At 34.3% G+C, this 12,843-nt stretch overlaps 1 protein-coding gene across 29 annotated transcripts in view; it reads right to left on the reverse strand.

The window, feature by feature from the left end:
• The window catches only part of GULP1 (GULP PTB domain containing engulfment adaptor 1), a 254,223-nt gene that overhangs the window by 178,490 nt on the left and 62,890 nt on the right, over positions 1-12,843 (reverse strand). The gene's annotated exons all lie outside the window — the stretch shown is intronic.

A 12,843-nucleotide genomic window follows, 5' to 3' on the forward strand; every position in this document is an offset into this window, starting at 1 on the left:
AAAGGTATAAAAATGAACCCTTTAAGTTACCAAAGGCAACTAGACATAATTAAAAGTTCTTACAAATAAAACTGGCAAAAATGTTTTCTAGAAGAAAAAGCAGGCAATGATGTTAATAAAGATATTGGAAAATGGAAAAAGGATAGCTTTTCAAGATTTAATTTTTTCACAGCTCCTCGGAAACTAAAAAGTAGAAGGGCTTTCAAATCACTTAGCTATTTCGTCACAGTTTCGTATTTACATTCCATGTTATTTTTTCTTTTGTATTAAAATTAGACAGAACCCAACTCCTATTAAGCACATTTTTCCTTTTCTGTATTCTGTTCTCCTTCACTGGTTGGAAGTAAGAGGTGATAATTCTCCAAATGCTTCAGTTGTTTTCATATTTGGTGGAAAAAGCCACTGTGTGCACTAAAAGGATCTTGGCCAGTATTATCTGTCAGCCTTCTAAATCAGATAACAGAGGAAAAAAGGAAAAGTATCTTGCCCCTTAACGTCTAGAAGTTTGCTAAAGAAACACAGCCATGTAATATGTTGGCATATGGCTAAGAGGACTCCAGTTATTCTTTTTATGAAAAGGCCTGGAGTCACCTGTGAATTTAAATTTAAGACTTAGAAGAACAAGCAACAAACCATTAACAGGTTTATCTGTAAGTCTTGCAGGCACTAATAAGGGAATAAACTTCACATCTGTTCAGTGTCAGAAGGAATCATAAGTCTTCCACTGTTTTGTTTTGTTTGTAAACACACGCAGGTGAGTAAGGTATCACCAGTAATACCATCTGCAGAAATAAAATCAGTTATATACATATCACATTTCTCAAAATGCATTCTGAGAAACACTAGTTCTATAAAATGTAAGAGGTGTTTTATACATGTGCTCAAAATGGTTCCATAGTCAAATATGTTTGGAAAACATTTGAAAAAATAGATTTGAACAATTTTTATTATGGTATTTATCATATTTTGATATATTAATGTGTATTTTAAAGCTACAAAGGCAAAATGTGACGTGATTCCTTATTTTACCTCACCAAGAAAACACTTCTTCATGGAGTATAGTATCTCCAGAGTTTTGCTCATAATTCTCTCAGAAAAATGATGATAGAGGTGGTTTCACCATTAACAATTTTATTTCTAGAGAATGTATCAATTACTACAACTAAACTCTTGACTGAAATGCAGAAGCATATGGCATGCAAATAGTCATGAGCATATTTAAATGAGATTTATAAAGATGCCATAAAAGAATTTTCATTTTTCAAAACTGAGCTGACAGTGTATTTGAGTATTTACAAGGAACATTTTGTCTTTAAGAAGGAAATAGAATAAAATTTAGAAAGGCAGGCAAACATGAAGGAAACTAGATTTTGTTCAAAATCCCTTTGAATTAAGAAAAAAATTTATTAAGCATAAATGACATGTATATTTTCCTAAAAGAAATGTGTCTCCTCCCTATTAGAACAGGATAATTATCTCCATATACATCAAAGGCATGGTGAGCACTAAGTTGCTTGCTAAAGCAGGTCATTAAAAGCTGCATAGATAAGTGTCAATTTTCCCAAACATGTTTTCTTTCTCATACAATTAATCTGCCAAAAAGAATTACCTAGATTTTCTTTAGGTGTGAACACCTGACAAATCATAATAAACATCAAATCTGTAATATCCAAGGATATCCTCCAGATTTTTTTATGTAATGGTGTTAAAGTCATAATGATCTTTTTATACAAAAAAAGATCACATCATTTCCATGCACAAATCATGTGATGGTTTCTGCACACATTTACAGACTTATAGGCTCTACATGAACTGGCCTGCGTCTTCTCTTTCTCTCTCGCTCTCCTCTCCCACAACATTCCATAAGTCCTCTTGCTGTGCATCAAACAAGCCAGAATCATCCCTGCCTTAAGGTCTTTCCATTAGTCCTTTTCCTAGACCTTCACCTAGCTCAAGCACCTTCCCATGCCCAGAGATGATTCTAATGTAAATAGTTGAAGATTAGGAGTAGACATCAGTGTTTCTTGAAAATGACTGGATAGAAAGATGACTGGGACAGAAGAGGTGAATAAATGATGCACATAAATATGGAAACCTATTCCTTATCAAAGATATTTATACAGCATAACACATTTTAAATGCTGCATCTAACATTTAGCATTTAACACCTCATGGTCAATAAACCTATAATTGTCATCTGCTCAATATTATACAATGTAGTGACATTTTAGAAAGGCAAAGAGTTTTAAATGGCTAATTTATTGGAGAAAATAATTAAGTTTTCAGGTTTAGGCCACCATAAAAAAGGAACTATATTTCATAATTGTTTTGAATGATAATACCCTTCAGTTGTATGATAAATAGACTATTCATGACATATTAAAATCAAGACTATTGTCTGAGCCATTTATTAATACTTTTCAATTTTTAAAATCAAATAATAAAATGAAATATAAACTTCCACAATAAAATTTCTAGAAGGCCATTTGTGTTTTACTGCCCTGCATTCAAGTAAGCATGTCAGGCCTTGCTATCTTTCCAAAAACAGCAGCCAAATGGTTTCCACTTAATCTCCTCCTCCAGTGCTGTCTTGACAGGCAAGAGCACCATCAAGGGTACAGGGATCAAACATTGCGCACACCCTGACCAAACAAAACAACAGAAGCTTCACCACTAACTTAGTCACCATTAATAATTAAATCTGTCTCTCTCTTAAGAAGTGAGACTAAAGGTTTCCTACTGCCAAAAGGCTTTCCACGATTTGAGGCATCCAAGATTTGATGCCAGAAAAAGTGATGAAAACCTCAGAATACTTCTCATAATTTTCAGCTAGTAGAGTAAATTTTAATTGCTTGAAGATCAATGTTAGAAGGAAATATTCAGTTGCCTATTATGCTTAATAGGGATTCTCTAAAAGCTATAATATGTAGCTATAGACTTCTGGGGTTGTGATTGAAGATCTTTCTGCCTGGAAATTATTAGCATTTAAGACAAAAGTGAAGCCTATTTTGTCCAGAATACATTCTTTTTAGTTATGAGTGACACTGTTTATAAGATCATAACCAGAGAATCAAAAAGTAGGCAGAATCAGCAAAGTGAACCAGTGTGGGACTAACTACAGGATGTCAATCAAAGAGAATGGGAGATCAAGAGGCAGCAGAGCATATTGCCAACGGGGAAACAAAATTCTCCAATGTGGAGGAGTTCACATCACGTTACAAAATGTCAACAAGTCTTGATAATTAAGATATTTTTAAAGCAGCTATGGTCATAAAATAAGGAGCAATCACAAAACACTGAAGGCTTCTACATTTAATAGTCTCCAGACTTTTTCGAGTCTATTTACTCAGTAAGTCTTTCTGTGGTAATGACTCTGATATGTCTCCCGCATAATCCTAGTTAACCAGTGCATAAGCAACATCTCAAATTGAGTTCAGCTTTCTATATGCGATGGTATTGCTTATGTCATGTGGAAAAGCAAAGTCTTTTGTTTCTAAAACTATGATAACCAAAAAAGAACAATCAACTATTTTAGGCTTATCACATCCCCTTTTTTTCAGAAAATCTATAGCTAAAAGTAAATTGACATAAGTATTAATACAATTCATCCTGCTCTTATAACTGACTTTAAAGCCACCACTTACATTCAAAACAATATAATGAAGCAAATTTTTCCATGATATTAATTTGATCAGAAAACCTAATCAAAGGCTTTGATTTCTGCATGTTGCAGAAGCATGAAGCAAGTATGCTAAGAAGACATGCCTTCAATAACCTGCTAGTGGAAAAAAGCATTCCAAAAGTTTGGGTTAGTTAGATTAGATAGATACTTGAGTTAGCAATTCTTGTCCTAGTTCTAATTCACCTGATATTTATTCATCCTTTACTCTACACTTGGCTATTTTACATGCCATCTTAACTATTGTTTTCTAGTTTTATTCCACTATAGTCAGAAAGGATACTTGATATAATTTCCATTGTTTTGAGTTTCTTTAGACTTGTTTTGTTGCTTAACATATGGTTGATCTGGGAGAATGTTCCACTTGCTGATGAAAAAATTGTGTATTCTACAGCTGTTGAATGGAATGTTCTGTAAATGTCTGTTAGTTCCATTTGCTCTATAGTTCAGTTTAAATCCAATTTTTCTTTGTTAATTTCCTGTCTATGTGATCTGTCCAATGCTGAGAATGGGGTGTTGAAATCCCCAACTATTACTGTATTGATATTTATCTCTCCCTTTAGGTCCAATAATATTTGCTTTATATATCTGGGTTCTCCATTGTTGAAGAATTGTTTACAGTTGTCATATCACATTGCTGAACTAATCCCTTTATCATTATATAATGACTTCTTTATCTCTTTTACTTTTTTTTTTGTTTGTTTAAAGTCTGTTTTATATAATTAATATAAGTATAGCTACTCCTGCTCACTTTTGGTTTACATTTGAGTGGAATATCTTTCTCTATCCTTTCATTTTCATTCTCTAGTGGTTTTTACATGTCAAGTGAGTTTCTGATAGGTAGCATATAGTTGGGCCTTGTTGTTGTTGTTATTTGAATCCATTCAGCCAATCCATATCTTTTAATTAAGGAATTTAATCTGTTTGCATTCAAGTTTATTATTGATAGTCGAGAACTCACTCTTGTCTTTTGTTGTTGTTTTTTAATTCTTTTGTATATCCTTGTGTCTTTTCTTCCTCAATGTTATTGTTTATCTTTGTAGTTTGGTGGTTTTCTATGGTGATAAGGTTTGGTTTCTTTCTCTTTCTCATTTGTGTAATGTTCTACTGGTGAGTTTTGTACTTTCACATGTTTTCATGATGGCATTATTATCTTTTTATTTCCAGAAGTAGCATTTCTTATAAGTCCCCTCTATTGATGATAAATTCCCCCAGTTTTTGTTTGTCTGGGAAAGACTATTTCTCCTTCATTCCTGATATCTTTGCTGGGCATAATATTCTGGGCTGACAGGGTTTTTTTTTTCCCCCACTTCTTTCTTTCTTTAAGCATTTGGACTATTTCATTCCATTCTCTCCTGGCCTGTAAGGTGTCTGCCAAGAAATCTACAGAAACTTATTATGGCACCTGGGTCTTGAGGTGCAGGTTCACTCTCTCTAACAGTGTTGGATGTAGGCTGCTCAGAGAGCCAGGGTCCATGACTCTGAGGCACACCCTAGCAGCTCAGACACAGGGGACCTGGTTGTAACAGTGACTCTGACCTAGGCTGGAGGGCACAGCACTGGCTCAGCTCTGCGGCAGAAGGAGTACTCAGAAAGTTTGGACCTGTGCAGCAGGGTAGGCTGCAGTTTGAGAACCAAAGCCAATAGTGCTCAATGGCAACTCAGGTCCCCAGGGACAAGACATCATGTAATAGTGACCCTAGACTCTAGGGTGGTGAGACATGGTAGTACCCCAGACTCACTCTAGGAGGCCAGGTGCAGTGGCAGAAAGGACCCTAGAATGGTGGAACACAGCTGTTGCTTGGGCCACGGGAGGCAGGGAGCAGCAAAGCAATGACTCTACTCCCCAAGGAGAGGGATGTTTCAATATCTCAGGCTCTAGAGAGCTAACCCAGATGCAGAGAAGAAAGTTACTAGACTTGTTTGGCCTGTAGGGTGGGGTTTCTCAGTTGAGCCACTGCTCTACTTCCCTAGGGCTTAGGATGAAATGTCAGCTCAGCTCTGGGATACATAGCTGCTTGGCTTGGCCAAGGCACTGATTCCCTGGGAGACATTGTCACTTCAGCTCAGGTTCCTGGGGATGTGACTGCTCTGGGAGGCCAATGCACTATTTCAGGGTTCTTCAAAGAAACAGGACCAATTGTGTGTGGGTGTATGGGTGTGTGTGAGTGTGTGCATGAGAGAGAGAAAGGGAGAGAGAGGAAGATTATAATAAATAAACTCATGTGATTATGGAGGCTAAGAAGTCCCAAGATCTACAATCAGCAAGCTGATGGTATAGTTTCAGTCTAAGTACAAAGGCCCGAAAACCAGGAAAGCTGATAAGTATGTTCCAGTCCAAAAGCCTGCAGCCTCAAGACTCAAGAAGAGGCAATGTTTCAGTCTGAGTCTGAAGTCGAGAAAAAACAATGTTCCAGCTCAAGCAGCCAGGCAGAAAGAATTTCCTCTTACTCAACCTTTTTATACTATTTAATTCTCCAATTGATTGGATGAAGCCCACCCACATTAGAGAGGACAAGCTGCTTTACTCAGTCTACCACTTCAAATGTTCCAGAAGCACCCTCACAGGCATACCCAGAATATTTGATCAAATATCTGGGCACCCTATGGCTCAGTCAAGTTGAAACATAAAATTAGCCATCACAGGAGACCATGCAATTTATCATCCAAACTGATTCACAATTGAGAGTGAAAAGAGAGCTCACTGGACAGGGTGCCCGGACATATGGTACGTACTCAGATTATCTCTGGCTACCAGGGATGATGCAGCTTATCCCAACAAAAAGTATGCAATAGTTAAGAGAAAAAGCATGCTGTCTTCTCCTTTTGACAAAGCCATAATTTTTCCTGTAGAACCTGGACTGTAATAAACATGAAGGAAATATTTATTGATCAAATGAAAAAATGAATACATGAAGTATGTATAGGTATTCTCACATTAAATTACTAGAAAAAAGCATCTTATGACTATATCAGTTACACCTTGCTCAAAATAGTGTAACAGGGTTTCATAATTCTAATGAATACATCAGTTTCATACTGTGGATTAGAACACATTCATGTGAATTTTTAATATATGTTTGGTCTTTTTTTCATACTTATCATGAGCATCCTTGGTTATAACTTCTAAAATGTATGGAATAAGAGCTCACAATCCTCTGTTGCAAGGTACACTTCAGTGAAAAATTTAAACCATTCTACTGAAGAACATGGGTTGGATAAATGGTATGCTATATGAGATTTGGGAGATATATTAAAATCCAAAACCTTTCATAGTTACTCCTGAAATGCAGTACAGTGTAAAGAACACAGGATTTGGAGTAAAAGGAAGTATTTTAAATCCTAGCTCTGCCACTCATGGTTTTGGGATGTTGAGCAATTCATAGGAACACTTATGCGTTTTACCCTTCCCTCTCCCTTACCATAATCAATCTTTCATCAAGTCTATTTTTTTTTTGTCCCTCAGAAGTTCTCTCTTCACTCTTTTTTTCCTATTCTTATTAAAATTAACCTGTCCACTTATATATCTGCCTAACCATAAAATACCTCCAATTAGTCTTCTTTTTTTCAAGTCTTTCTCAAACTATATTCCATTCTCTGCATTATTTTTGTAAGAGTCAGTTATCAAATTCCATCCACTCTTTAAAAGAATGAGGCCATGTTCTGCCTTTTGCATACTCTTATTACTTACATCGGTCTGCAATACCAGATTAGTTTCCCCAATATCCACTGAATTTGTATTCAGCATTACATTTTCTCTGTAGTTATTTCAAGCATGTTGAAACTTGGTTTTTCTGTGAAATTAAGTTTGTGGACAGCTCATTTTCTTCTAACCTCTGCAATGCCTAGTATATTCCTGGAAATAATGTTGCATTCAGTAAACATTTTCTGACAATTATATTACAAAAGAAGAATGATTTGTTGTCCAGCTTCATCTAACTGTTGTATTAAAATGTAGATTGAAAAAGATGCCCACATTAATATAATCATGATTTTGAAAAACATGTTATAATTAAATATTAAACATATTATATTATAAAATTCAAATTTTCAAAATTAGTTAAAAAAAGGAATAAAAGACATCCACATTGGAAAGGAGGAACTATAGGTATCTCTATTCACTGATGACAAGATCTTATACATAGAAATTCCAATAAAAACAATCAAAAGCCTATAAGAACTAATGAACAAGTTCAGTAAAATCAATACAAAAATCATTTATACTTCTATACATTAGTAGTGAACAATTTGAAAATGAAATTAAGGAAACAATTCAATTTACAATAACAAACAATAAAATGCATAGGATAATGTAACAAAAGAGTGTAAAATGTGCACACTGAAAGTAAAAAAAAAAAATTGAAAGAAGTTAAAGATCTAGCTAATGAAAAGATACTCCATGCTTATGTACTGAACACTTAATATTGTTAAAATGGTTATATTCTCCAAATTGAGCTACATATCTAATGCAATCCCTATCAAAATTGAAGCTGCCTTTCTTGAAGAAATTGACAAGCTGGTTTCAAAATTCATACAGAAATACAAGGAACCCAGGACACCCAAAACAATCTTAAAAAATAAGAAAAATGTTGAAAGACTCACAATTTTAAAAGCTATTTACAAAGCTGTAGTAATTAAAACAATGTGGTGGGCTAGACATATAGATCAATGGGGCAGAATTGAAATCCCAGAAATAAACCCTACATTTATAGTCAAGAGATTTTCTACAAAGGTGCCTTTGGGGAAAGAATAGTCTTTTCAATAAATGTTGCTGGTACAACTGGATATTTACATGCAAAAGGATGAAGTTGAATGCCCTATGTGATATTATATACCAAATTTCATTTACAATAGTTTATAGACTTTAATGAAGCAGCTAAAACTATAAAACTCTTAGAAGAAAACATAGGCTTAATTTTCATGACTTTGATTTGGGCAATGGTTTCTTAGATATGAAACCAAACAGAAAAATAATGAAAGAAAAATATATACATCATATAAATCATCAAATATTTTCCTCAAAATTAAAAAGTTTTATGTTTCAAAGGACAATGTCAAAGAAGTGAAGACAACCCACAGAATGGCAGAAAATATCTGCAAATCATACATCTGATAAGAGAACAACTCAGCAATAAAAAAGACAACCCAATACATCTGATAAGAGAACAACTCAGCAATAAAAAAGACAACCCAATTAAAAACTGGGTAAAAGACTGAATACATATTTCTCCAAAGATATACAGATGACTAATAAGCATTTGAAAAAATACTCAATATCATTAGCCATCAGAGGAACGAAAATCAAAGCCACAAAGAGATGCCACTACACATCCACTAGGATGGCTAAAGTAAACAAGACAGGCATTAGTAAGTATTGGTAAGCATAAAGGAAAATTAGAATCCTCATATATTGTAGGTGGGATTGTAAAATAGTGCATCCACTTTGGGAAACAGTTTGACAAGTCCTCAACCTATTAAACAGAATTACCACATGACTCCATGATTCCACTCCAAGGTATATACCCAAGAGAAATTATGTCCATAGAAATTACTTGTATACAAATGTTCAGAGCAGCACATTTCAAAATAGATAAAAAGTGGAAACTATCCAAATGCCTTTCAACTGATGAACGCATAAACAGAACATAATACACTAAAATGATGCATTTATGGAGCTATTGTTTTGAATGTGTAAGTTTCAAAAAACAACAAAACTTTGGATTAATTTACTTTTTAAGATGATATGTGAATGAGATTTCTTTTTGAAATACATTTTAATATTAGCCTTTTTGATATATAAGAAAGTTTCAATACTTTCCACCTACTATTGAAAAAAGACATTAATTTTCAATATTTGCAAAATTGGTTCATACTTAGGTAACTGGTGCTTTAATAAGATAAAGTACAGTCATCCCTCTGTATCCAAAGGGGATTATTTCCAGGATCTCCTATTGATATGAAAATCCATGGATGCTCAAGTCCCACAGTAGTACTATAGATATTTAAGATTTTACTACTTGGGAAGCTGGGTGATGGGTTCATCAGACTCTGTATTTTCTGAAACTCTTATGAGACTATAATTATTTTAAAATAAAACATTGTAGCTCTTCATTTTCACCTTTCAGTATTCTGATATTCTGTTTGTTTCAGATATAGCTAGAAAACCGATTCAAGAGTATGCTTTTATCTAAAACCTCCTCCTTATACCCATGTTCATGGAACAAGAATTGTTATATACATAAATATATGTTTAACTTACATCAACATTGAGTAATATCAGCAACATACTATGTTCAAATCATGAGGCAAAATACGTAGCATACTCCAGCAATCATGGAATGAATGACATGTTTCAGGGAGGGCTGATAGTTGGTAAAGGCAGTAAAAAGGCCAATGCCCAAGTTAACAGTTACAGGTTTGACCAGATAACTTCCTGATACCATGGGTATGACACAAACTTTTAAAAGCAGATCACAGCTTAACAATGTGTTTAGCATTTTTCTTTGATATAGTTTTAAATAATATCAGAGAAATAGTTATATATCATTGGTATATTACATATCAATGAACATTTTCTTTAAAATAAGCATTCTGAAAAACATGTTTGTCTATGGCTAAATAAATTTATCGTATGTTTCTCAAAAGTTTCATGATAAATCACTTCTATATTGAATTTTAGTCCCTTTGACATCATTACATCTAGAATATTTCTATAGGAAAACACATAAGTTGGCTTTAGTTGATAACAAGTTCTATATATCACTTCAGTAAACAATGTCTGTTAATTCTGCAATTAAAACAAACAAATAAAAATGAGATAGCCACTGACTAGACGGTGCAATTACACGTGTGCTAATTAAAAGTATAAATATATTAAGTGAGCCCAATGACATGTTTTACTTTTTGAGGATATTTAGATAACTATATTATGTAATGCATCATTTCTGACAGTTTATTTTAATTAGAAGTTGTAAGACCCACAGAAGAAGAACAACAAAAAGAAACACATATCTGAAGAGCCAAAAGAGGCAGTATAGCATTATATCTAGGAGTTCAGAATGTCATTGGGTCAGTTCACCTGAGTTTGAGCCATGGCTCTGTCACTTACCAGTCATGTACAATTGAATAAGTTACTTAACCTCTTCTCAGTTTTCTCAACCACAAAATCCAGTTATAATAACTTCTACAGCATAGGGCAGTAGCGAAGATAACATAAGAAACTAAATGCAAATTTCTTAACACTATGCCTGGTGCATAAGCCCTCAACACATCAGCTATTGTTACTAATTTTTCTGAGCCCCAATTTTCTTATCCGTGATAAAACAATAACAATACCTCTGCCTATGGATCAGCAATGTTGTGAATCAAGAGCAATAATACCTAATACAGTGCTTCCTCCACTGTAAAGAACAATGCAGTCCCTAAATGTAAAATAATTTTTATACTGTGATTTATCAAATACTTATTGTGGATTATGAAGGTTATTGTTTCAAAAATATTAAAGGCCTTTTCCTGTTCTGTTTTTTAAAGACTCTGTTATTAGCCCTCATTAGAAATTTGTGTATACTTGAGTCTAGCAGCCACTAAATGACTACTCTGATAAGCATTTGGAGGCATTAATTGGCTCATCGGGAGGTCCCTTTAACCTGGAGATTTCTGCAAGGCCTTCAAAAGTTATTTTTGGGCTCAAGCCAAGCAAGCATCCCATTATAACACAACTGATCATTACGTGGATTTAACCCTATCCTGGATCAATCCATATCACCTTAAAAAATAGAAGCCTGATAAAACACAACTAGGACTGGGGCCTATAAAGATAGGAATTATTTCTGTTTTCAGTGCCAAGGTTAAAAGGAAGTTCCACTCTGTGATTTATCCAGATAGGTATATTAAAATCATGACTCTTGATAAAAATAGACCACATTAAACTCTGCTAAAGAACATGCTCAATCACAAATGACCCCTTTTCACATCTTGTGTTATGGCATTAAAGTGTAAATTTCAAATAGCAAGAATAAGACTGCATAGTTCTCTTCATATAACATCAGGCAGAGTGACACATTTAATATATTGAAGTCATATTAGGGGTTATTGCTATTAATAAGGATTTGAAAGAATGAGTAGGAACACTGTTTCAGAAACAAGAAATAGGACCAAAATACATCTATTTTCTCCTCTCTTCTGTAACTTCTATCCCTCTTTACTTATTTCTTTATACATATGTTCATATCTTTCACCTTAAATGAAATCTTATCTCCCCCTGTGCTTTTCCATTCACAGCTTTCTTGAAAGAGTACTCTACACATAATATTCACACTCCCTCACTTCCCACATGCTGTTGAAACCACAGCAACTTAGTTTATATTCACTACCCAACTAAAACTATTTTCAATAGGCAACGATAATCTCCAAACTCTAACAGCTAATGATCATATTTAGCCATGCTTTCCTTAACCTTTTAGCACTTGACCGTGGTGACTATTTCTCCCTTCTTAAAACTGTTCCTTTGGCTTCCTGGAAACCATTCTATGCGGCGGCTTGTCCTCTGACATAGATCTCTTTCACAGTCTCCTACGAGATCTAAGTTAGCTAAGGTGCAGTTAAGCTCCTTGGAGGGATTTGAGAAATTCAGTAAAGTAAAAAGGATCTGGAAAACCATTTTCAAGTGTTCTGTTGTGACAGCAGGAGCAACTGACAGTGCAAAATGCTTACGAGAGTGGTGTGATGCTAATGATTTAGGGAAATGGTCTTGCATAACTGCACGGAGAGGAGGGGGTCCATCTGCTTCACAGCTAGCTCTACAAAATGGTTATGAAAAAAATAAAGACAACAATTTTTCAAAATCATACTTAGTAAGCAAAAAGTATACCTTGATAAAGCCTAGTGTACGTACTCTAAGGTTTTAAAGAAGGTAAATATTTATAAGCATTTCTCAGAGTTTTGGCATAAAATTTATTATTCATGAAAATAAGATCTTATTAACAAAGCTACACTTTTTAAAGAAAAGTGTACATTGCAGGAAATATCTGTTTATTTTGCAAGAGATATCTATTTAAAGAACGTGATCCTAAACTAAATGTGTGTGTACATGTACATATATACGTGTGTGTGTATATATATATTTTTTCCAATGAGTATAGCTTTAAACAATCCAAGAATGTCAC

The sequence above is a fragment of the Eulemur rufifrons genome, chromosome 1 (assembly GCF_041146395.1).
Source record: "Eulemur rufifrons isolate Redbay chromosome 1, OSU_ERuf_1, whole genome shotgun sequence".
NCBI classification, from domain to species: Eukaryota; Metazoa; Chordata; class Mammalia; order Primates; family Lemuridae; genus Eulemur; species Eulemur rufifrons.